At 56.0% G+C, this 23,991-nt stretch overlaps 1 pseudogene across 1 annotated transcript; it reads left to right on the top strand.

Moving 5' to 3' along the window:
• Positions 1–858: 858 nt before the first annotated feature.
• LOC146403058 (palmitoyltransferase ZDHHC3 pseudogene) lies at positions 859–13,873 on the top strand (annotated as a pseudogene). The gene is made up of 4 exons (XR_014804646.1): positions 859–976; positions 4,497–4,564; positions 5,896–7,222; positions 13,440–13,873. The product of XR_014804646.1 is annotated as a palmitoyltransferase ZDHHC3 pseudogene (transcript).
• The last annotated feature ends 10,118 nt before the right edge of the window (positions 13,874–23,991 follow it).

The raw sequence follows: 23,991 nt of genomic DNA, 5'->3' as shown, positions 1-23,991 counted from the left end.
GACGGGAACTCCTAGAAAGTATCTTGATAATAGGTTTTTTCAGTTCCTTGCTTTGTCCACAAGTCGCACTCCTGGAAATGATCTCAGCTGCATAAGCAGTTTATGCACAAGGACACTCACTGTTCCTTTTCTCACGATTTCTGGGGGTGGAAGGATCCCCTCGGGGGGTCTCCACCCGCATGCGGCCCCTGACGCTGCCTGCATTTCTGCTGCGAGCCCGGCGCTCTCTGACTTCACAAAAGCCCCCAGGCGTGCCCCCCTTCATGCTGATCCACGGGCGCTCAGGTCTGCTAGTCCACGGCGACCTCACCCCTTCCTGCCCCTGACCCCTCGAAGTCGAGCCCAGGAAGGTCCTGGCTCCTCCCTCTCTGCACCCGCCCGCCCAGCCTCCCCACGAGGGTCAGCCTCCCCTAGCCCAGGCACAGCCCCCTGCCCCCCCTGCCCAGGTGCCCACACCCAGCCCCCACCTGCCCAGATGCCCAAGCCCTGCCCGTACCTGCCCAGGTGCCCACACCCAGTCCACACCTGCCCAGATGCCCAAGCCCTGCCCCCACCTGCCCAGGTGCCCACACCCAGTCCACACCTGCCCAGGTGTCCAAACCAGTCCACACCTGCCCAGGGGTCCACACCCAGCCTCCGTCTGCTCCTGCCTCTTTCCTCTTCCTCCTCCCAGAGGCCTGGGTGACGGACCTCAAAGAGGACGACAGTCCGTCCCCTCCTGTGACAGCACTCCTGATCACAGCCCCCAGGGATCAAGCCACCTGAAGGGCCGGCCAGGTCCCCTCCCTTGGGTGGAGCCCAAGAACGTGGCTTTGTGACAAGCCTGGGGAAGCACTGATCGAGGGGGGGGGGCGCGGAATGCCATCCCTGTTCCTCAGCCATCGCCTGGTGTCTGCGTCCCCAGAGCAGCCCCAGAGAGGGTCTGAGTGCCAGGAGCTGCCTTGGGAGGGACCCAGAGGACCCGGGGGTTCAAGAGGTGAGACAGGGCAGCCCAGAGCAGGTGCACGGCCCAGACAGGTGCACTGTGGTGCCCACAGCCCATTCCAGCATACCAGGAGCTAGAGATTTACACAGCAACGCTGCCCTTAGAGGGCCGAGGACCCCCGCTGGGCAGGGGGCTCCCCAGGCCAGGGAGGGAGAAGCAGGTGTCAGCAGCTGGGGCGCGCATCAGTGTCACCCCCAAATGCGGAGCTCTGCTCCCGCCCATCAGGGCCTGCCCCTGCCCCATCCACCCCTCCCGGAGGCTCAGGGTCCCCTCTGGAAACCAGCATCCCTGTCTCCTTGCACCTCTGCCAACTCGGGGAGGGGTCTGCACCCTAGCGCCGCACCCGCCACACTGACCAAGCCCTGCTGCGTGTCTCACATGTGACTCCTTGTGAGTTTATAGACACTCACGGGGAAGCCAGGGTCTGCCCGGAAACCTGATTCCTGTGTGTTCGCATTTCCAAGAAAGCATTTCTAAACAACGCCTCCCCATAAACAGGGTCCCGGGGCAGACCCGCCCCAGAGCAGAGCCGAGGGCCGCGTGAGGAAACCCCGCAGCGGTGCTCCTGGTCCCTCTGCCAAATCGAGTGCCTTCCTGCGGGAGTTTAAGTTTCCAACCTGGAAAATGGTGAGAATCAGAAACACGGCAGGTTGCCCTCGGGAGCCTGTTACCGACTCGGAGAAGCAGGAGGGAGCCCCCACCTCAGACAGCAGGACCAGGGCGTCGGGGAAGCTGGGTCACAGCCTCTTCCCAGAGGGTCTGTGAGCCTCAGACAGTGATGGGCCAGACGTGCCCTCGACACCCCGGACTGCGGCTGCTCCGCCAGGACTCTGTCCCCAGAAAAGCTGGGCAGGAGGCCATGGCCTTGGCCAGAGAGCACACCCACTGCTGCCTCGGGGACAGAGCGTCCAGGAAGCAGGAGGAGAGTGAGGGTCCTGCTGGGTCGGAGCTGCCCCCCTGGGACTCGGTCCCCCCCAAACCCAGAGACCCCCATGCGGGTCCATGGACCCCATGGGTCCCAGTGGCCTGAGCGGGCTCTGGTCAGTGCTCACCATGCCAGGTGGCAGGGGGCCTCCTCAGACCAACAAAGACTGTGCCCTCACCAGCCAGGGCAGTCGAGGGCCGAGCCCTCCACACGTCGCAGCCGAGGGAGGCTGGCCTCACAGCAAAGCCACCGCTGCCCCAGGGGAACAGAAGTGGCCGCTCAGAGAATCCCAACGGTGACGGAGACGGGGCTGCTTCGGTCTCAGGGCAAAGCAAGGACTCAAGAGGGCCACTCACTGAGGCATTTGCTTTTAAAGGGATTTTATTCAGATAGAGTTGATTTACAATGTTGTGCCGACTTCTGCCGTCCAGCACAGGGACCCCGTCCTACACGTCCACACACTCCGTTCCTCGCATTAGCTTCCGTCGCGTCCTGTCCCGGGAGGCGGGAGAGCGTTCCCGGGCTCCACCGCAGGACCCCGCTGCTCATCCAGTCTCGATGGAGCAGTTTGCATCTGCTAACCCCAAACTCCCCCCGGCCATCCCACCCCCTCCCCCTTGGCACCCACAGGTCTCTTCTCTAGGTCTGAGTCGGTTTCTGCGCCGAGAAAGATCCCACGTATAAGTGATGACGTGCTTACTTCACTGAGCACGAGAATCTCCCGCGTCAACGTGTTGCTTGTGCCACTAAATGACCTCAAGGAAACACATCAGGTTCCAAAACAAAATCCACCCTGTGTCTGCTGACAACGGACACAGGGAGGGACAAAGCTGCCAAGGGACCAAGAAACCAGTGGGGCAGGCGTGCCGATCGGTCACCAAGGGCAGTCGCAATAGACGGGAGAGCAAACGTTGTTCTGGGCGGTCCCGTCGTGGCTCAGCACTAACAACCCGACCGGTATCCATGAGGATGAGGGTTTGATCCCTGGCTTCGCCCCGGAGGTTAAGGCTCTGAGGTGGCTGCGGCTGCGGTGGAGGCCGGCAGCTGTAGCTCCGATTGGACCCCCAGCCTGGGAGCTTCCACGGGCCACGGGTGTGGCCCTAAAAAGAAAAAGACAAAACAAAAAAAAGTTGTTGAACCCAAATGATGAAATTACTGCAGCGGACTCAGATGAGCTTAATAACAAGACTCTGAAACTTTGATACAGACCAAGAGTAATAAAAATATTTTCCAATTTGACAGAAAAGCAATTATGGTGAAAGACTCTAACCCGCAACTCAATCTTCAAACGCCGAAAGGAACAGAAACAGGCGAGGTTGTAGGGAAAGAGGAATAATGCGATGAATAAAGTTGATTTAACAAATGTCCTGTTCAGACGCGGCACACACTTTTCTTCTAAAATTCATGAAGGGTTTGCAAATGTTGATCACAAATAACGTCACAGAATAAAAACCACAATAAATCGCACCAGAGACACCACACGTCTCATTGCCCGGAACCGTACCGTTAACACCAGGAAACATCTCAGAAATGCACGCGGTTGAAGAAGAAAGGCCAACGATGCGACATTTAAAACACACGCATGAATAATTCTCTGTTGAAGAAGGAAATCAATATTCTACACCGTACGTTTTCTGAAAATCACAACAAGACCAGCTCTGTGAGCGGAAACGCACACAGCACAGCCCGCGCCCATTCTGAGAACCCAGTTCTCAGGTCGAACAAGAAAAACCCAAGGCTTCAAATCCAAACCCCGGGGGCAGTGCAGGGAGCAGAGAACAGGAGGAAGGGGCCCCGGGTGCGAAGGGACAAGGAGAATGAGAACTCTTATCTCCAGACCTTCAAAAAACAGCCGGCTCTTCAAAAAACAGGGCCGTAGAGAACCTGAGAAAACCAGTGGACAAGAGAGCACACCCAGGTGCAGAGATGGTTAATCACAGCAGAACACGATACAAGCGTGCTAATCCCGGGAAAGTGGCTCTCCCCGAAAGTGCAATTTTCAGGAAGGGGCTGGGGACGCAGAACGCCTGCCCGGGCAGGGAGCCAGCCCCAGACACCTCGGGAAGTGGCTCAGAGCCCAGAGCCTCAGCGAGGCGCGCTTGCGAAGATTCAGCTGCAAAAGAGGAACCCCTGCTCGGCATGAAAAGTGGGAGACACAGCCCAGGGCATCTGAAGCCGGGAAGACGCTGATTCCAAAAAGCTGACAAAGGGAGAAGAAAAATAAGCCACAGTCCAACCTCGCTCGCGAGTAGCTAAACGCTCTCCGTCTGAATTCAGCCCCGTTGAAAGACCGGTGGGTGTGTGCACAGCTTGTGCGCAGATCCGAGGGTGGTTTTGTACGAAAGCAGACAGAAGGGGGGAGGGGTGACGAGCGGGGTGACGGCATGATCAAGATTCATAAAAGTTATTTGGGAATTCAACATTTCCTGATGCAGAAAAAGGAAGCTGTTTAAATCTAGAGATAAAAGCGCATTCCCTTGGCACGCGAACCGTTATTTTTCAGTTTTCAGGTTCCTCGTGCCACAAGGGAGAGAAACCCAATTAAACGCAGGGCTGGCGGTACCCACTGTGCCTGTTGTCATTCAGCATATTATTTCAGCAGTTTGGGTCCAAGCGACAGCCTAAAAGAGAAAGATGGTTACGAGGCTTCGCAGGTGAGATGCACCGAGGAAAAAAATCACCTGAAAAAAGTGAAATGTTTGGCACCAACAAATTTGGAAACAAAAGAGACAACCCCAGGCCTTCCCAAGTGCAGCAACAACAGAGACCCTGCTCGTGAGAAAAGCCCCTTCGCAGAGCCTCGCAGCTGCGGGGCCAGGAGTCGGGTAGGGGCCTCAGGGCCAGGGGGACCCCACACCAGTGTCCAGGCCCCATCCAGCACCTGTTGGCCCACGAGGCAACCACAACGGTGAGCTGCGACCCCTGGCAAGTCCCCACAGGACGGTGACCTGCGGGGGGCGGGGGTCCCAGCGGGCAGAGAGGAGGGAGGGAGCTCGGCTGATGCTGGACAGCCGGCCTGCGTGCGTGAACCTGGGAGGAAGGGCCAGCACTGTGGGAGGCACAGGTGTGGCACCAGCGCTGGGGACTCAGGGGCCATGCGGGGCCAGAGACTAGGATGAGCTCCGCCGTCAGGAACACCCCGCTCCGGGGCCCTGAGCTCCCTCTCGACGGCCCTCCCCTTGGCCGGGCTCCAGCCCTGCAACCGCGGCGCACCAGGCCACCCGCGCCTGCCCCAGAGCCAGCTGCCCTTCCCTCTCCCTGCCTCTCCCGGCTCCCCAAGCCCCTGCCGGCTCCAGATCTGCTCCCCGCCAGCCCCGGCCACCCCCCCAACCACCCCCACCCCCACTCCCAGGCATGCTGCTCCCCGCCCAGCACACATGTTATAGCCCCTCCCTCATTCTGAGTGCTATACTCTCATTAATGCAACCTGGCAGGCACACTCTTCCTGAGCAGTGCTGGCCTCATCTCAGCTCACGGTCAGCCCCGCCCACACCCTGCTGCTCTGTGTGTTTGGGAACAGGAGTGCGCCCCGTGCCGCTGTCTTCACCGAGGATCCACTGCTTAGACTGAATCGAGAGGTGTCCTTTCGCAGCGCTGGCGCATTTCACCCCATCTCCATCCTTCCTGGTCAGTCAGCGCCTTGGCCAAGGCGTCCTCCGCAGATTGGAGGACGGACACACCCACCACCACTCTGTCCACCCTCCTCTAGGGACAGGAAATGCTATCCTGGGCATCAAATGGCTGGAGTCCTGACCTGTCACTCGCAGACCACTGATTCATTGCTCTGTGCCTCCGGTCGCCATCTAAAAATCAGGGTAAAAGTTTGTGCTCTCAGAGTTGTGGGAATTAAGGAGTCACACACACACACACACTCAGGAAGCACTGCTGTTTCCTCCTCCTCCAGATTTTTCTACAAGGTCCTGAAAATGGACCCTCAGCCCCGCTGTCTCCCCTGAGGCCCACTCCCCTGCTCTCCCCCAAACAGAAAGCTCGTGGCTGGGAAGGGGTCCTCCTGGGTGAAGCGGGGGCCTCCCTTTCTGGGTTCACAAAGCCCCGTCTGCGGGCACATTCTAGAACACAGCAGGGGTCGCACCAGGCGGCAAGCCAAGGGGGCAGGGAGGGGCTGGGGCTGGAGGACCCGCGGACCCGCCGGCCTGGCACCACCGAGGTGGGCCCCACGTCCCACGCGCCCCGCGTGTGGTTCGTGCTGGACGCCCTGGGCCTTGCGTGTGCCATGGCCACGTGGCTGCTGGTGCTGAGCGAGGGGGTCGTGCTGCTGTGCGCGTGGCTGCTCCCTGCGCGGCGCCCAGCCTACACCTTGGCACACGGCTCGCTCTTCCACCTGCTGGCCTTCCTGGCCCTGGCGTCTCACGCGCGGACCATGCTCACTGACCCAGGCGCCCTGCCCGCTGGCGCCCTGGCCCGGCCCGGCCCCACGCCCAGCGGCCCCTGCTGCCCGCTCTGCGGCGCCGTCCAGCCGCCAGGCGCTCACCACTGCAGCGTGTGCGGGCGCTGCATCCGCAGGCGGGACCACCACTGCCCGTGGGTCAACAACTGCGTGGGCGAGGACAACCGGAAGTTCTTCCTGCTCTTCACGCTCTACACGGCGCTGGCCGCGCTGCACGTGCTGCTGCTGCTCGGCGTCCCCGCCCTGCGCGCCCACGCGCTCGGCCAGTGGAACCTGCGCACCACCGTGGAGCCCCAGGGCTCGCTCATCTACCTCTTCCTGGTGGCTCTGAACGGCTTCGTCTTCGCCGCCGTGATGTTCACCATCCAGATCCACGCCATCCTCACCGACCGGCCTGGAATCCAACCGCCGCAAAGGCAGAGCGGCGCGCCGGGCCGGGCGTCCCCGTGGAAGAACCTGCAGGCGGTCCTGGGCCACCGCCTCTCCCTGGCCTGGATCAGCCCCTTCGCCTCCCCCGACCCTCAGGCGGCAAGCGAGCCCCCCAACATAGTCTGAGGCCGCCTGGGTGAACCCAGCTACCATCTGCTAAATCGGAACGGGTGTTTGAGGAAAAATCGCAGGAACAGACTAAACAACAAGACGCCTTTTCTGCGGGTTCGACCACGAGACCAGGATGACGGAGAATTTAAAAGCACCAGGTCCTCTTCTGAGCAGCAGGTGGGGTTTAGGACGTCCGAGCTTCCAAGAAAAACATAAGGCCAGACCCTTTCCCGAAAGGAAGGGAAACGCCCACTCTTCACTCTGCCAACACCTTCCTGTGGAAAACAATTAAATCCACTGCCTGTGAACAAAGTGTCCTGTTAAAGCTGAGGTCGCTACTGATTCCTCCCCCTCGTCTCCCGCGGTGAGTTGCAAGGATGCCTTAGCCGAGGTCGAACCATCCTTCCATTCATGGTAACCTAGTCCCTAAAGATGGATAGTGGTGTTTTAGCTGGCAGATCTGGTAAGCTTATATTTTATTTAGGCTTTGGGTGTGTATGCTCATCAGTGAAATGGGTCTCTAATTTTCTGCTCTTTTATTAACCTACTCTGTGATTGACTCCAGATCACATGACCCATAGACAATGCGTAGGGCAGCTGTGGCTCTTTTTGTATGTTCTAAGCAACCTAAGGGAGATTGACACTGCTTATCCCTTGAAAGTTTGCTGGATCTCACCAGTCAAACCATTGAGGTTGGGTTTTCTTGTTTCACTTTTATTTTAGATACTTAAAGATTAGTGTGCACTTATAAGGAATCATAGAAGTCCCACGTACCCTTCACCCGGTTCCCCCCATGGTACTGGGTGCTTAGTTGCTTGACTGCCACTCAGCATCACACCAGGAAATCAGCATGGACACAACCCACTAGTCGTGCCAAACTCACTCACGTTTGCCCAGTTGGACGCACACGCGTTTGTGCATACCTGTATGTGTGGCTTTGGGCCGTGATATCACACATGGAGGTTTGTGTGTGCACGCCACGGTCAGGATACAGAACCAGCTCCCTCCCTCCCTGCTACACCTGGGCAGTGACTAATGGGTTCTCCATCTGGGATTCTGTCATTTCAAGAATGCTGTGTAAGTAGGTTTAGTGTGTAATGTGTCATCTTTTGAGGCTGACATTTTTCATGTAACATATTTCCCTTGAGGCCTGTCTCTGTTGCAGCCTCATTCCTGTTTACTGCTGAGTAATACTCCACAATAACCACAATTTACCCATTTGCTGGTTGAAGGACCGTTGAGTTGTTTCCAGTTTTACTATACATAAAATTGCTAGGAACATTTGTGCATAGATTTTTGTGTGAATGCAAGTTTTCATTTCTCTAGGATAAACGCTCAGAAGCGCAATCGCTGGGCCATATGGTTGTTGCATGTTTAGTTTTGCAAATAAACTGCCCTGCCCTCCCCGAGTCCTGTCCCATTTTGTGTGCCCACCAGCAGGGTAGGCCTGATCCATTTATCTGCATCCTCTCCAGCATTCGATGTTATCATTCTTTTTTAAGCCCTTCTGATAAGTGCATGGTGGTCTCACTGTGGTTTCAATTCATATTTGCCAATTGACTAAGGATGCTGGACATCTTTTCATGTGCTTATTTGCCATCTGTGTACCCACTTCAGTGAAATATCGGTTCATGTCTTTTACCCATTTTCTAATTGGGTTATTTGGGTTTTTAATGCTGACTTTTGAGGGTTCTCTATATGTTCTTTGTGTAGTTTTTTGGTCAGAGGTGAGGCTTGCAATTGTTTTATTCATCTGTTTTTCATCCACTTCACTGGGTCACCCTATGAAGCAATGGTTTTTAACTGGTGAGGCCCAGTTTATCCGTTTCTCCTTTATGGATCATGCCTGGGTGTTAAGTCCGAGAACTCTGTGTCTAGCCCCACGTCACATGATTTTTCTTCCATGTGTTTTTCTAAACGTTTTGTGGTTTATGTTTTATGTACAAATCTGTGCTGCACCTTGAGTCTTGTGTGAGGATGAGGTTTCGGTCAAGGCTCATCATTTCTGTCTGTGGATGTCCCGTTGCTGTGGCACCACCTGCTCAAGAGGCCGTCCTTCTCCCCAGCGCTGCTCCCGCCCCCCGCCCAAGCCCACTGGACATGCCGTTCAGGGATGTCCTGGTCCTCCCGTCAGCTCCGTCCAACTCTGCTCCTATCCCTCCACACGTGCCCGCTGCCCTGGTGACCGTGGCTCGTGATAAGCCGTCACAGCAGGTAGAGTGATAGTTCCCACTTCTTTTTCAAACTTTTAGCTATTCTGGGTCCTAGCATTTCCATATACATTTCAGATTCAGTGTGTCTGCGTCTATGGAAAGAAATCTTACTGGGATTTTTGGGAAGAATTGCACTAAATCTGTGGATCCAGGGGTGGGATTGATGCCTTTGGAGGCTGAGTTTCCAGCCCACAATGCAGTGTGTCCCTCCATTGATTTCAGGTTTTTTTCATTTCTGTCACAAGCCTGGTGTAATATTCAGCATGTAGAACCCGTGCATGTTGGCTCGATTTACACTGAGGGATTTCACTTTCTATGGATCAGTTGTAAATGGTTTTGTGTGTCAAGTTCCAGTTTCCACACGTTTGTTGTTATTATGTAGAGATACCTTTGCTTGTTGTAGGTTGATCTGTTTTCCCGCTGCTTCACTGCACTCACTTCCTTTTCCTATCGTTTTATCTTGTTCTTGCAGCTTGTTTGGGATTGTCTATATAGACAATCTGTTTTCTAAAAATAGGGACAGTTTTACTGTTTATTTCCAACGTGTGGGTCTTTTATTTCTTTTTCTTGCCCTATTGCTCAGTGCTGGGCTGAGTAAGGGAGGGGAGTTTTTCTGAGAGGAGAGATGTTTTTACCTTTTCATCACGTACTGGTCAGTGACTCTTCAGAGTCTTGGTTCTTTTTGCCCAGATTTGTACATTGCTTATTTTCTAGAAATCTGTTTTTTAATCTAGATTTTCAAGTTTATCAGTGTGCATTGCTCCTAAAACCCTTTCATTGTTTCTTTTTGTCTTTTCTTTTTTTGTGTGTGTGCTTTTTAGGGCTGTATATGGAGGTTTCAGGCTAGGGGTCCAATCGGGGCTACAGTTGCTGGCCTACGCCACAGCCAGAGCAACGCCAGATCCGAGCCACATCTGCAACCTACACCACTACTCACAGCAACGCCAGGAATCAAACCGGCATCCTCATGGATGCTAGTCAGATTCATTTTCACTGAGCCACAACGGGAACTCCTATTTTTCAAACTTCTTGAATCAAATGGTTTATTTTTTTTTTTCCGCTGTACAGCATGGGGACCAAGTTACACTTACATGTATACATTTTTTTTCCTCTCATTGTTCTGTTGCAGTGTAAGTATCTAGACATACTTCTCAGTGCTACTCAGCAGGATCTCCTTGTAAATCCATTCCAAGAGCAATAGTTTGCATCCAATAACCTCAAGCTCCCATCCCTCCCACTCCCTCCCCCTCCCCCAGGCAGGCACAAGTCTATTCTCCAAGTCCATGATTTTCTTTTCTGTGGAAAGGTTCATTTGTGCTGTATATTAGATTCCAGTTATAACTGATGTCATGTGGTATTTGTCTTTGTCTTTCTGATTTATATGAATGGTTTCTTTTTAAATGGTCTTGTTTCCAGCAAAGGGTACTTACAGGTGTGAAATTTCCTCTGGGTGGTGGTGCACCTTCAAAACGCTGACACCTACTCATTGTCATTAAGCCTTAAATATTTCCTCCTTTCTTTTCCATTCACTTTTTAATTTCATTTCTGTTTCTAAATTAACACACAGCAGGGTTGACCGTGTGCGCAGCTGGCGGAATTTTCACATGTCCGGAGGCGCATGTGGACCCTCTCCAGTCAGGATGCTGCCCATCGGGGTATTTTGGAATCCTGGTCCCGCTATGTGCCCACATGATGTGGGCACAGCCACACACACACACAGAGCAGTGACAGGGGGCAGTCTTGCCTCGATCCTGATTTGAGAGAGAGAGAGCCTCAGTCTCACCAGGGAGTGAAGGGCTTTTGCAAGCGTCCTCCACCCAGTGGAAGGCGTTCCCTTCTATTCTAAAATGACTGCCATGTTCAGTGTTGCTCGTTCTGTGTCAATAAACAGGACCTTTCTTCTTTAGACTGTTCACGTGGTGAATTACAGACACTGATTTAAATACCGAACCTGTGTGCTCAGGTTGGCCGTGAGACATATAGACACAGACAGGTACAGCTATAGACAAAGCGATACATATAAACATAGATTGTGTTTGGACATAACTTACTAGTATTTTGTTGAGAAGTTTTGCCTCTAAGTCCATGAGACACGGGTCGTAGTTTTCTTTTTCACCTAGTTTTGGTATTGAGACAATACTGGCCTCATTGGGGGAGTTGCGAAGTGTTCCTGCTCTACTTTCTTAAAGAAATTGTGTAGAATTTGTTTTCTTTCTTCGGTAACTGTTTGATAGTGTTTGCCTGTGACAGCTGCTCAGCCTGGAGATTTCTTTTTCAGGAGAATTTTTAAGGACAAATCCAGTCCCTCTAATAGTTGCAGAACTATCGCCCATTTCACCTGGGGGAGTTCTGGTAAACCACAGTTTGTCCAGTCTCCCACGTCACAGCCTTTGTGGTTCTTTCCGTGTCTGCAGGGTCTAAATGGCACCCACTCTTTCACTACCGAGGTTCGTCATTTATGCCATCTCTTTATTTTTCCTCTGTGCGTCTAGCTAAAGCTTTGTCCGTTTTTTCAAAGAAACAGTTTTGAGTGTTATTAATTTTCTGCGTTTCTTTCCGAGTTGATTGGGCTTGGACGTTGTTATTTCTTTCCTTCTGCTGGTTTTGGATTTGTTTGGGTCTTCTCTTGCTAGGTTTTTAAGTCGGAGGCCTCTATCTTCGACTTCAAATCTTTCTTCTGCTCTAAGATAGGCATTGACACTGTCGTTTTCCCTTTAAGCACACACGCAAGCCAGATCCTGCAGATTTTCCTGCATTTATCCTCATTTTTGTAAGTTGGAAGCTTTTTCTTTTATTTCCTTTGAGATGTCCTCTGTGGTCCGTGGATGGTTTAGATTGTGTCATTTGGTTTCCAACTGTTGGATGACTCCCCAGCTCTCTTTATGCATCTGATTTCTAGTTTAGCTTCATTATGCTCCAAGAACGCTTTGTAGAGTTAAATTCTGTCAAAGACGTTAAGTTTGTTTTATGACCAGAGGAGGGTCCGTCCTGGCGAATTTCCCACATGAGCTGGAAAAGAGTGCTGGGCAGACCCAGGGGGTTGCGAGTGTGTCAGTGACTGAACCTCTGTCATCTGGTACACACACAATAGGCTTATTCTGTGTCTTCTGTGAAGTGATGTGTCCATCTTTCATAAGGTCCCCTCTATCTCTCATCCTTCAGCCAATCGGCGCCATTCCATTTGGAATAAGTTTCTTACAGACAGTGCAGGGTTCTGTTTTCTTATCCGCTCTAACCTGTCCTTTAATTAGACCATTTACGTTTAGTGTAATTTTTATGGTTTGGTCTATTGTTTCATTTGCTTCCTGCTATTCATTTTTCTAGTTTTCCTTTCCCCTGCTTCGATTACTTGAACTTTTCTCAGTATTCCAGTTTTTTATTGAAGTATAGTCAAATTACCATGTTTCAGGCGAACAGCAGAGTGATTTGCTTGTGCATATCCTCATTCTTTTTCAGATTCTTTCCCATTGTAGGTCATTGCAAGACAGTGAATGTGGTCCCCTGCATGACACAGAAGGTCCTTGTTTTTCAATCTAGTTTATATGTGTTAGTGTGCATCTTTTAATCCCAAACTCCTAATTTACCCCTCTCTCCTTTCCCCTGTGGTAACCATAAGTTTGTTTTCTATGCCTGTGAGTCTATTTCTGCATCGTCAATAAGTTCATTTGTATCAACGTGTTTTAGATTCCACATATAAAAATCAAGTGATGTTTACCTTTCTCTGTCTGACTTACTTCACTCCGTATGACAATCTCTAGGTCAGTCCATGTTGCTGCAAGTGGCATTATTTGATTCTTTGTATGACTAATAGTGTTTCATTTAAACTTATCTATTGTGGGGTTTTTAATCTATTGTCCTTTTTTTTTTTTTTTTAATGGCTACACCAACAGCATATGGAATTTCCTGGGCCAGGGATTGAATCAGAGCTGCAGATGTGACCTACTCTGCTGCTGCAGCAACATTGGATTCTTTAACCCACTGCTCCGGGGGGGATAGCTACTGAGGGAGCCACTGCAGTTGGATTTTAACCCACTGCACCACAGCAGGAACTCCCATGGATTGGTTTTTGTGTCATCTCCTTGAGTAAGTTTCTGGATGGTCCCTGGGAGTTGCCACCTGCGTACTGACTTTCCACAGGCTACCGAGGATCCGTGTCCTGCCCCCGGCCCTTCAGGTCCCTTTACCCTCCTGTCTCTAGTTTAGTCCTCTTGTATGTTACATCTACAGGTGCAAAACCTCCCCAAGCAATGTTCTCAAACATAGTCTTAAAGCAAAATGTTTAAGACCTGGGAGAGGCGAATCTGTCACCTTCACTCAGATGGTCACTGCTTCCGTCTCACGAGCTTTGATGTTTCTCGAATTTGCCAGAGCGACTCCAGGCTGCTACAGAGGCATGGCCAGCATGGACCTCCAGGGCCACATCCCAGGGTCTAAGTGCAGGTGACGTCAGGGGTGATGACCTGGGACTTGGAGCCCAGATGCGACTCTGCAAGAGACTCGGCCAACACAGGCATAGAGCTACATGCAGCAGGTAACCAGCAGGCCCAGGGCACCTGTCCTCCTCCTGGACGGCCCCCAGCCCAGAGGGCACAGCGGACCCATTCCTGCCCCTCCCCCACCAGGACCGCCTCTGCCTGGGAGCTGCCCCTGGGGAGACGGGCTGGACACTGGGCACCTCCGGACTCTGGCCGTTGCCCACCCGCATGACCACGTGACAGTCAGAATGGTCCTCTGATAAATGTCTGACATCCACACCCAGTTCTGACATTTAAAATAAGAAAAAAATGACAGCACCTTCTAAATAGCTCGTGCAATATTCTGAGCAGTTTTCCCATCTGAGCCTGTTCGTTCTCACACTGATCCTCAGACAGCCCCAGTTAATGATGGGAAAGCAGAAGAGAGAGGTCAGTTGATTCCCCGAGGCGGCACAGCAGCAGCTGGTGGGGCTGGCATTGGACCCAGACCACCTGGCCCCGGGCCGCTCACCTGCCCACCACACTGCCCTATCGGCCAAGCAGAAAGCCAGGGGGGCCTGTCCCCACGAGGACAGCTCTGCAGCCGTGTCAGCACTGGGCAGAGCCCTCTTCTGTGTGGACAGCTGACCTGTACCCTTCCAGCCCACGACTGCCCAGGGAACACCTGATCCGGTCAAAGCCCCACAGCCTGGGGGAGGAGGGAGGGCTCCTAGCGAGACGGTGAGGACACAGCCCTGCCCGTGGAGGGCTTTAGTAATGAACCAAAGCCATTTCAGGGGAGATTAGAGGCGACGCTGATAGGAGTCTGCAAAGCAGCGTGAACATGCAGTGGGGCCAGGATTAGCCACGGGATGAAATCTGGGTCCCAGAGCCCAAATCTCGCCCAGCTGCTGGGGGAATTTGCCGGGAAACTGCTCAGGGCTCTGTCAAGCGGCTGACGGAGGAAGGGGTTGAGGATAAATTGCTTCTTGGTGACTAGTAATCGCCTAATCTGGGCCGTGGGCTGGAAAACATCTGATGCTTCCGAGTGGGAATTGTGGTCCGACCCCCAGATACTTTGGGATTTGGGTTTTAATGAAATTGGACAAAGACTGAGAAAGTGAGGTGTGAGGGGCCCAGCTCTTTCCGAGACCCTCAGAGGAGACCCCGGGGTGGGGCAGAGCCCACGCCCTCCAGGGGCCGAGAGCCGTGACGGGACAGCCACAAAGAGCCCTCAGTCAGCTGCTCCCAGCGCTGAGCCGGGTTTCAGGCCCTCGCCCCAGGGCCTCTGCCAGGACACTCAGCTCAGGCCAGACCTGGTCCTTCCAAGGTGTCTATGGGGGCCCCGGGGACTGCGCTGAGAGGGGCTCAGCCTTGGATATGGGGGCGGCCGGCACACGTGCAGGTGGGCGTGGAACCTCCCCAACCCCGAGCCATCACAGAGCTGGATGGAGGTGACACCGCCCTTGTGCTGAGAAGGAAGGGCCACTGCGGTTTGATCCAAGAGAAGGGGGCTCTTTGCCCGTGATGCTTATCCACGGCCCAGGAGTAGGGAGCGAACGCCACAGGAGCCAGCCCTGGGGACACGCCACCAAACCCCGGGGCCAGAGCCTCCGAAGTGTGGGGTCGAGAGAGATGAGAGGCTGGGAAACTGTCCGTGGTCCTGGCTGATCCCGGAGCCGACGGGGGTCACCACCGGGAAAGTGGGTGCAGCCAGTAGAGCCCGGGACTAGTTCGAGGGGCGGGGAGCCCCTGCTCTGTTCCCGGTTGGGCGAGACGTTGCAGAGGAAGCCAGGAGAAGGGCACACGGGGACTCTGCCGTCTTTTCGACTCCGTGTAAAGCTGAAATTATTTCAAAATAAAACTTTAAAAGGGAGGATGCGTATGAAGTGGGCGGCTGAAATGACGTCCTGACTTCTTCCAATAAGAAACAGCACTTCCCAGAGCAGGTGCTGAGGTCCTGCAAGGCCCCCGTGGGAGGCTCTTTTAAAATGTGAGCAGAGTCCTCTCCTATGGAAAAGTTTAAAAAATGGAACTTTAATACCTATAGTCAGTGAGAAAAAAATAGAAAATGATATAAAAGACAGGAGAAGCTGCATTTTCCCCACTTCTGGATCTAGGGGAACGGCATTTTGGAGTGGGGGCCGGGGGGACACAAGTAGCTTTTGCAGCCCCCCGCAGAGCGGTTGGTTTCTAAGTAAACTGGGAAGGAAAGAAATGCTGGCAGGCAGATGGTCCTGTGTCCTGGGCCAGGAGCGGAGGCTGGGAACAGGCTCCAGGACAAAACGCCCCCTTTACTGAGAAGCGGGAGGGACGGCCGCTGTATCCTAACACCACGGCTTTAAGTCAGATCCTGGCTGGGGGTGAGATCAGAGCATTCCAAGGGGAGCTCACTGAAGTCCCAGGCTCGGGGGCCCGTCGGAGCTGCAGCTGTCAGCGACAGCACAGCCACAGCACGTGGACTCCAAGCCAAGTCTGCAACCTACACCACAGCTCCCAGCAACACCAGACCCTTAACCCACTGAGGGAGGCCAGGGATCAACCTGCCTCCTCATGCATAGTCAGAGTCTTAACCCACTGAGCCACCACGGGAGCTCCGTAAAGTTCACCTTTAAACTAACCTCTGCTTGTCCGGAAAGACGGAAAACCTGACTTTAAGGTGGGGCGAGTGGTTCTCATTTCCACAGATGTTTTATAAAAATGCAGCAAAGCCTTCTCGACTTCCAGCCAGCATGTTGGGGCTTTGGCATCGTTCAGGCCGGAGGCACCGAACTCTCCAAGGGATCTAAAACTGCGGGTTAGGCACTCCCGTCGTGGTGCAGTGGAAATAAATCCAACCAGGAACCATGAGGATGCGGGTTCGATCCCTGTCCTCACTCAGTGGGTTAAGGATCCGGCGTAGAGTGAGCTGTGGTGTAGGTTGCAGACGCGGCTCAGATCCTGCATTGCTGTGGCTGTGGTGTCGGCCGGCAGCTGTAGCTCTGATTAGACCCCTAGCCTGGGAACCTCCATATGCCACGGGTGCAGCCCTAAAAAGCAAAAACATTTAAAACAAATAAATAAAACTGCTAGTTAAGCTTCAGGAACTCGGGCTTCATAGCAGAAAGCACGGTCCCCGGGGGCACCCGCTCCTCACGCCCAAGGGGACGCAGGACATGCCCTGTGGGGTCTCCTGGAGCCCACCCAGACCTGCCGTGTGGCCTCAGCCAGGGCGCTCTGTCCATCCCCAGCCGCACACCTGCAGGTGCTGTTGGGCGGAGCACATGGAAGAGACAGGGCCAAGTGGGATCCGTTTCCTCTTGATGAGACTCTAAACCTCTGTCCCCTCCCCGTCCCCAGGAGGCCTGAGTGAAAGCTCTCATGCCTCTGAGCTCTGCACTCAGACCCCCGTGTCCTTGGACTAAAAGGCCAGCCACAGAAGTGACCAGACAGGGCAGGGCTGCTCCGTGTTCCTCCCAAGTTAAACGCACGTCCCCGGCCCGCCCACCTTGACCGCCAGCGGAGCAGACAGCCTCGCACCCAAAAAAGAAAACTTCCCTCAACATTGTCAATCACCGCACTTCAGTTTTTAAAAAGAAAAACTTCCCGTGTTGCTTCCATACGGGCTGATTTTCCTAACCCAGCTGCCACGAGAAAAAGTCTACTGAGGTTTTGGGGGTCTAGAGTCTAACCGGTTACAAGGTAATTGCTAACAACGAAAATGCCCGGCTTTGCAGTCAAGTCCTCAAATTCCTTTACAGGAGAATCAGGTCACACACATACAGTTCCGACTGGCACGTGTCGTCACCGATACATCTGCGCCGTTTAGATACTCACGCCCAAAGTTGTTCCAAATCTGTCTCGGGAGAGTGTTTAATAGGAGTTTGGCAAATGACATTTCTGCAGACTCCTCTGGAAATGGCATTTGTTAAGCTGCCATCTGAGAAGTAATTTGTGTCATTTGCTGGGGTTCATTATTGCAGATATTAGCAATCAATATTTCTTCCCTCCAAAAGGACAGCAGCTGGCTCTCAGGACCCACAGAAAGCTTTCTCCTGTGCTTTAAACCGTGCTGAGGGGTCTGCGGTGGCTGTGCTGTAGGCCTGCAACTGCAGCTCCGATTTGACCCTTAGCCTGGGAACCCCCATATGCTGCACCTGTGGCCCCCCCACCAAAAAAAAAAAAAAGAAAAAGAATTCAACCGCAGCAGCTCAGGTTGCCACAGAGGTGCGGGTTTGATCCCCAGTGCATCAGAGTGGGTTAAAGGATCCAGCCTAGGAGTTCCCATCATGGCTCAGTGGAAACAAATCTGACTAGCATCCATGAGGACGCAGGTTCGATCCTGGCCTCACTCAGTAGGTTAAGGATCTGGCGTTGCCGTGAGCTGTGAGGTGTGGCGTGGGTCGCAAACGTGGCTCGGATCCTGAGTTACAGCTCCAGCTCCAATTCGACCCCTCGCCTGGGAACCTCCGAACGCTGTGAGTGTGGCCCTAAAAAGACAAAAAATAAAATACAACAAAGGATCCAGCCTAGGTGGCCGCTGTGGCTCGGATTCCATCCCTGGCCTGGGAACATCCATGTGCCACAGGTGTGACCATTTAAAACAAAGTGCAGTTGATTTTCGAGTGTGTGTTCGTGTAAAATGATTTGGACCCACGCCCGTGTTCTTCGGCGCATTCTCCTCCACTCTGGTCTTTACCACAGGAGACGGAGCACCGTGCCCTGTGCCAGGCGGCAGGACCCCGTCAGCCTCTGCCAATCCCACCCCCCTCCTTCCCGCCCCAGCCCCGGCCACTGGCCACCGCGGGGGGGACGGATTTTTATGTAGAGGGAGGTGACACTTCATTTCCTTCCTTTTTCTAGATAGTAACCAATTTTTCAAGCATCGATTTTTTTCCTTTTTCTTTTAAAAGCCACACTCTTGGCATATGGACGTTCCCAGGCTAGGGGTCGCATCGAGCCGCAGCTGCTGGTTTAGACCCCAGCCACAGCACTGCCAGATCCAAGTCGCGTCTGCGACCTACACCACAGCTCCCGGCAGCACCAGATCCCCCCCCCAGTGAGTGAGGCCAGGAGGGAACCCACATCCTCATGGACACTCGTCAGGTTCATTACTGCTGAGCCGCAGCAGGAACTCCCAAGGCGTCTTTTTTAATCTAATGATTTTTGGCAGTACTGTTTCTTCTCCTTGGTAATATTTCTATGAATGTATGTGTCGAAGTGTATGTGTCGGTACGTGCGTTCGGACCTGTGCCTGTGTGGACGTGTGAGGTGTGTAAGGCCCCCAGGGAGGGGTCTGGGGGCCAGGTCGGGCCAGGACCCATCCAGAGCGCCACATCCACCGGCCCCGTGTCCTTGGCCTTCTCTGGTCTGTGACAGTTTCCCAGAGGAGGTGACATGAAAGATACCACGGACACGGAAGCCAGAGGGACCCCCTGGAGGAGCAGAGGGAGGCTCGGGGCTGGTGGGGCGGTACATGTGTGCGTGTATCAGCCCCCAGTCCCTACATGTGCATACGTGGGCCTGTGTGTTTGTACACGTGCACTGGCATGTTTGTGCATCCGTGTATTTGAGGTGTGCCCATGTGACCGTGTGTCTTGCATGATGTCAACAGCAAAACTCTAGACACGTGCAGAGGGCTGGACACAGCAACCGGGGCAGCGCCACGCTCCGCCTCTCTGCCCATCCATCACCAGTCCTCGGCGCCCCCCCGCAGCCCCAGGTCACCAGGAGGAGGCCCCCTGGGGCAGGTCCAGGCCGGTCTGGGGTGACAAAACCAGAAGTCTCTGCCCGAAGCCAGGACGATCTTACAGGGACCCGTGGGTGCCCATCGGTCCTCTGCCCCCCTCGGTCCTTCCCGGGACCCCGTCCCCAGCATGAGAGGCTCTCCCACCGCCCCTGGGACCCCACACCCTTCCTCATGGCTGGCCCCTCCCTCGGGCCGCCTGCCTGGACTGTGCCCTGGTCCCCGAGAGATCCCCGCCTCCGTCACCCTCTCCCTCCCAAGGAAGCGAACGTTCCCAGCGGGGCACCGACAGCCAGTCTCGGCAGCATTCAGGAAGACGTCTCCTTAGTGGGCGCAATTAAAGGAGAAATTGATTTCTGGCCAGAATGGTGACAAAGGAAGGAACCCTCACGGGTGGGTGGAGATGCTTTCAAGGAGCCAGGGGGAGGCTTTGAGAGGCTAAGGCCAGCCCAGAAGGCAGGGACTGGCATTTGGGGTTTGCTACTGTTTTCCTAAAAGGACCGTTCATCTTTCTTTGAAGAATGGCTTCTGCTGCCAAACCAGATGCCCCCTTGCTGGGCGCGGCAGTGCCCCCCTCCCCCGGCACCAGTTGGAGGGACTGAGCCCTCAGGCGACAGACATGGCCTCACGCATCTTCTCTCCTATCCTCCTGAGCCCTTAGGGACCTCGGGTCTGCATGGCCCAGCCAGGGGCCCATGGCACCAAAGGCGGGGGCCATGCCTGCTGCTCCCAGGGTGGGTGGGAGGGGACAGGGCAGGAGGCTGCTTCTCACCCTCTTCCAGCCTCAAGAGCCGGGCTTATTTCCTTGGGAAACGGGCTTCCCCAGCGGAGAGGTCAGAGGGCTTCCTGGAGGTGGAGGTGCTGTGGGGCTCCCAGATCCTCCCTCTAGGACCCGTGCAGGAGGCCGCCGGGGAGTGGGCGGGGGGTCGGGGGCAGCCGTGAACACTCACGGGGCTCTTGAGATTGGTCCAGGGCCCACGTGCTCCGTGGCTCAGGGCATCACAGGACTGGCCGCCTGTGGTCCTGGAGCCGAGACGGTGTTCAGAGAAGGGCTTGGGTGACCCAGAGGCTTGAGGGCTGGCCCGTCGGCCTGGCATATGCCCACGTCCCTGGAGCAAGCCCACCCCGCCCCACAGCCTCCGGCCCGGCAGCTGCTCATCTGAATTCTCCCCACAGTTGACTGTCATCAGATACACATCAGTGCCACCGAGAGCTGACGGGATCAGCCCTTTATTAGTCACCGTGTCGCACTCACAGATGCTGCGTCACAACTTCTTACCAAGATAATGTAATCACAGCCGCGGTAATGAGGCGGCCTGCTCATTATCCCGCTAGGCCGGCTCCTCGGGGGCTCGCCCCCCCCACCAGCCCCCCTCTCCGGGACCCTGATTTATTTTGTTTGTGCACAAAAGTGTGTTTCTGTGGAGAACTGTGATTCCTGTTTGAGTAGAACTGGATGCGGTTTTTCACCCACATGTCAATTACTTACGGAAAACACTGGCCTTTCCAGAAAGACTCCCTGGGGGGACAGGCTGGGAGCCCAGGGGAAACTGCTTTACCTGCTTTACCTGGACACCACTTGGCAGGGCCAACTTGGGGACTGACCTAACCCATGGCGGCAGGTGCAGAGGTGACCGTCGGGCACCTGTTGAGAAGGCAGATACAATTGGGCCCCGTGTGTGCCAGCCCGGGAGACGCACCTCAGGGGCCCCTGAGCCAGGACCCACCTGGTCTCCCGGCAACACGGGAGTGGGGGGGGAGACCACACAGGCTGGCGACTGGCCGCCTAGGAGACAGCTCTGACCCTCTGTCCCCACAGCCTCCTCCCTGTGGAGGCACCCAGAATCATGTCCCAAATCCAGGGCATCTTGAAGGGAGGTGAGCCCCCCCCCCAACCCCCATCACCAAGTTCAGGGAAGGCCGCATCGGGTCCACCTGGACGGGGCGTCCACTCGTCTGAAGAGAACACTGAGTGCGGCGGGGCTGAGACCCGCCCAGGAACAGGCGACGGCACCCTCGTCTGCGCCCACGTCCCCAACGTGACCAGGGGCCTCCCTCACTCTCAAGAGGGTCCCGTTGTCCAGTCACTGATACGCTGATGCTATCAACCCATCTATGCTGCTGGACCTGCAATCGGATCGCTGAAGCCCGCGGTCTGCACGCCTGCTGTGGGGGAGGGGCGACCCAGCGCATGCGCATAGCGCCACGCCCAGCCCCGAGGGCCCCCACCCCCCACCCGACCCCTGCAGCACCGCCGGCCGCCCCGGGTGCCACTCGGTGGCCGCCTGAGACCCGCAGCTGGGGGCCGCTCACCTCCGCTGTCGGTGCGTGTTAGTTCGAGCTCGGGCGCCGCAGCGCACGGCAGCCTTCGGCCTCCACGCCCCTCGGCGCAACAGGCATCGCCGGGCCCCGGCCCCCGGGGCCCACCGCGCCGAGCCGCTGAGCCCCGGGCCGCCAAGCCCAGCCCGCAGCCGCGCGCTCTGGTCCAGCCGGGCCGGGCCGGGCCGAGGCGCCCCTGATGGTGGCGGGGCGCTCTGATCACTGCCCAGGACGATCCTGGACGCTGCCCACATGCTCCCGCAGACCCCGGTCACCCACCGGGCCCTGGGCGGCGCCCCCGTCCCTCCCGCCCCCCACATACCCAGCAGCCAAGGACACCCCTCCCCTGACCGGCCTCCCAGAGCTGCTCAGGCAAGGCCCCTCCGTCGTGAGGCTGGACACCGCGCCCACTCAGGGGTCTTGGGCGCCCCAACCTCCGGCCCCTCCCCCAGCCTCGCTCGGGCCTGGGCGGGGGTCCCGCCTCTCCACCGGAAACATCCTCCCGACCCCCCAGCCAGCCCGGCTCTGCTCCCGCCACGAGGCGCCTGGCGAGGGGGCTCCAGGCTCAGGGAGCCGGGAAAGGATCCCTGGGGTGGGATATCACGTCCTGAGTGATCCACCCGCTGGCCGCTTTGTCACACACCTCCTCTCAGGCCCCAGGCTCAATCCTGAGGCGGTTTTAGAGAGGACTGGGGGGTCTCAGAGCAGAGGAAGCCTCACCCCGCTGCCCCCTCCCAGCCACTGCTGGCCTCCTGGGAGTCCCCACTGCCCTGCCTGCATCCTCCGCCCCAAGCCCCAGGTCCTGGCCAGCCCTGTGCCCTGAGTGAGGAGCCCAGCGCGAGCTCAGGCCGAGAGCCTCCTGAGGGCGGTGGGGAGGGCGCCGACCCGCACAAACCGGCAGCAAGACCTCTGGGCCAGGGGACCACTGGACGTTTTTCTCTGTTTTTGCTGAGTTTCTGCCACCAAGAATGCTCCACTTTTATGACAGAGAAAGTGACAATAACCTAGTGAGAGGGGCTGAGGCTGTCCCCAGGCCCCCTGCTCCTGTCCCAGAGCCTGGGGGACACCTACCGTCTTCAGAACAGGCCTTAAGCTCTCTGGTTTGGAGGGAGAGCTCCTTATGGAAAACAGCATGGGTGGGGGACAGATACTGGCAGAGCCCACCCACCACCTGGTTCCTCAGGGCCACTCCCTCCCAAAGACCCTCATCCAGCAACGCCCAACTCTGGCCCCACCCTCCAGCCACCCACACCCACCCAGGACCCTTCCTCCACTCCCCCGTCCCCCTCTCCCGCATCTTCTCCCAGCCACAACCAAATGCAGCCACCAGGCCAGCGGGGTCACCAGCACTGCCCGTCACAGCTGCCCTCCTGCCTCAGCGTAAGGGCCAGGCCGGGCGCTGGCAGCCTCTCCCTTCCCCTCCCCTCCTCGAGCAGCTGCCAGGTTGGGGGGCTCTGAGTGTGCGGCTCACAGGTGCTCCCACACCTGGAGGGCACCTGCCCGGTCAAGGCCGAAGGAACAGGTTCCTGGGGGTCACAGTCAACTTGAGCCTGGGAGGTAGGTGGTAGACCAGCGTCCACCTGCAGCTGGCCCCACCCTCCCTGCTCAGCAGCCCAGACACCCTCCCAACCCACCCCCTCACCACCCAGCTGTGCCGCCCAGAGATGCCACCTGAGCGTGGCACTGCCGCCAGCTCCAGGCAGCTCGTTCGTCTTCATTATCTCTTCTTGCTGCGCCCACAGCCTGCGCGTTGCCAGCAGCTCCTGAGGCCAGAAGAGGTTTGAGGGAAAATCATCAGCAACAACAGCTGCTCCCTGCCTGCTGGCCCTCGACACCCATCACTCCCAGCTCCCCGGGGGGAAGGGGGTGTTGTGGGAGACTAGGGTCCCCGCATGCAGGGCCTGAGTGCCAGTGGTCAGGGGGTTGCGAGGCACTGGGCGGCCTGGGGTCCTCCCGACAGAGCCCCTGACCCCGGGCCCATCCACACCCAGAGCCACAGGGCTCCCCGAAGCCACCCTCGCCCCAGGTCCATGTCTCCTCCCTGGTCAGCAGCCCTGCCCTGAGCCCTGTGCTGAGCTCTGCAGCTACTGCTTCTGCCCCAGCTGCTGGAGCAGCTGGAGGAGGCCCTCTGTCCTGGGTGCAGCTGCAGGGCCACAGGTCGCACTAGCAGGTGGTGCAGCTCTGGCCAGAGCCCTGGGGTCAGAGCCCTGGGGAGGGAGGCTGCTGGGGGGGCGGGGGGAGCAGGCCTTCTTCCCCAGATAACAAGTCCCACTGGCAAACAGTGGCTCTGGAAGCTAAGTGTGGTCATTCCATAACGACAGACATCAGTTCATCCCTCCTGTACATCTAATGGCAGAACTTGAAAACATCGAAGCAGTAGGTGAATAAATAGACAAAGTCACAATTATGTGCATTTCAACAC

Source organism: Sus scrofa, chromosome 5 (assembly GCF_054392235.1).
Source record: "Sus scrofa isolate SSC_HxYL_T2T_F1_AM1 chromosome 5, Sscrofa_HxYL_maternal_Yorkshire_Landrace_v2.0, whole genome shotgun sequence".
Taxonomy (NCBI): domain Eukaryota; kingdom Metazoa; phylum Chordata; class Mammalia; order Artiodactyla; family Suidae; genus Sus; species Sus scrofa.
Note: the sequence above shows the minus strand (reverse complement) of the source record. Positions and strands in the feature narration are given on the sequence as shown.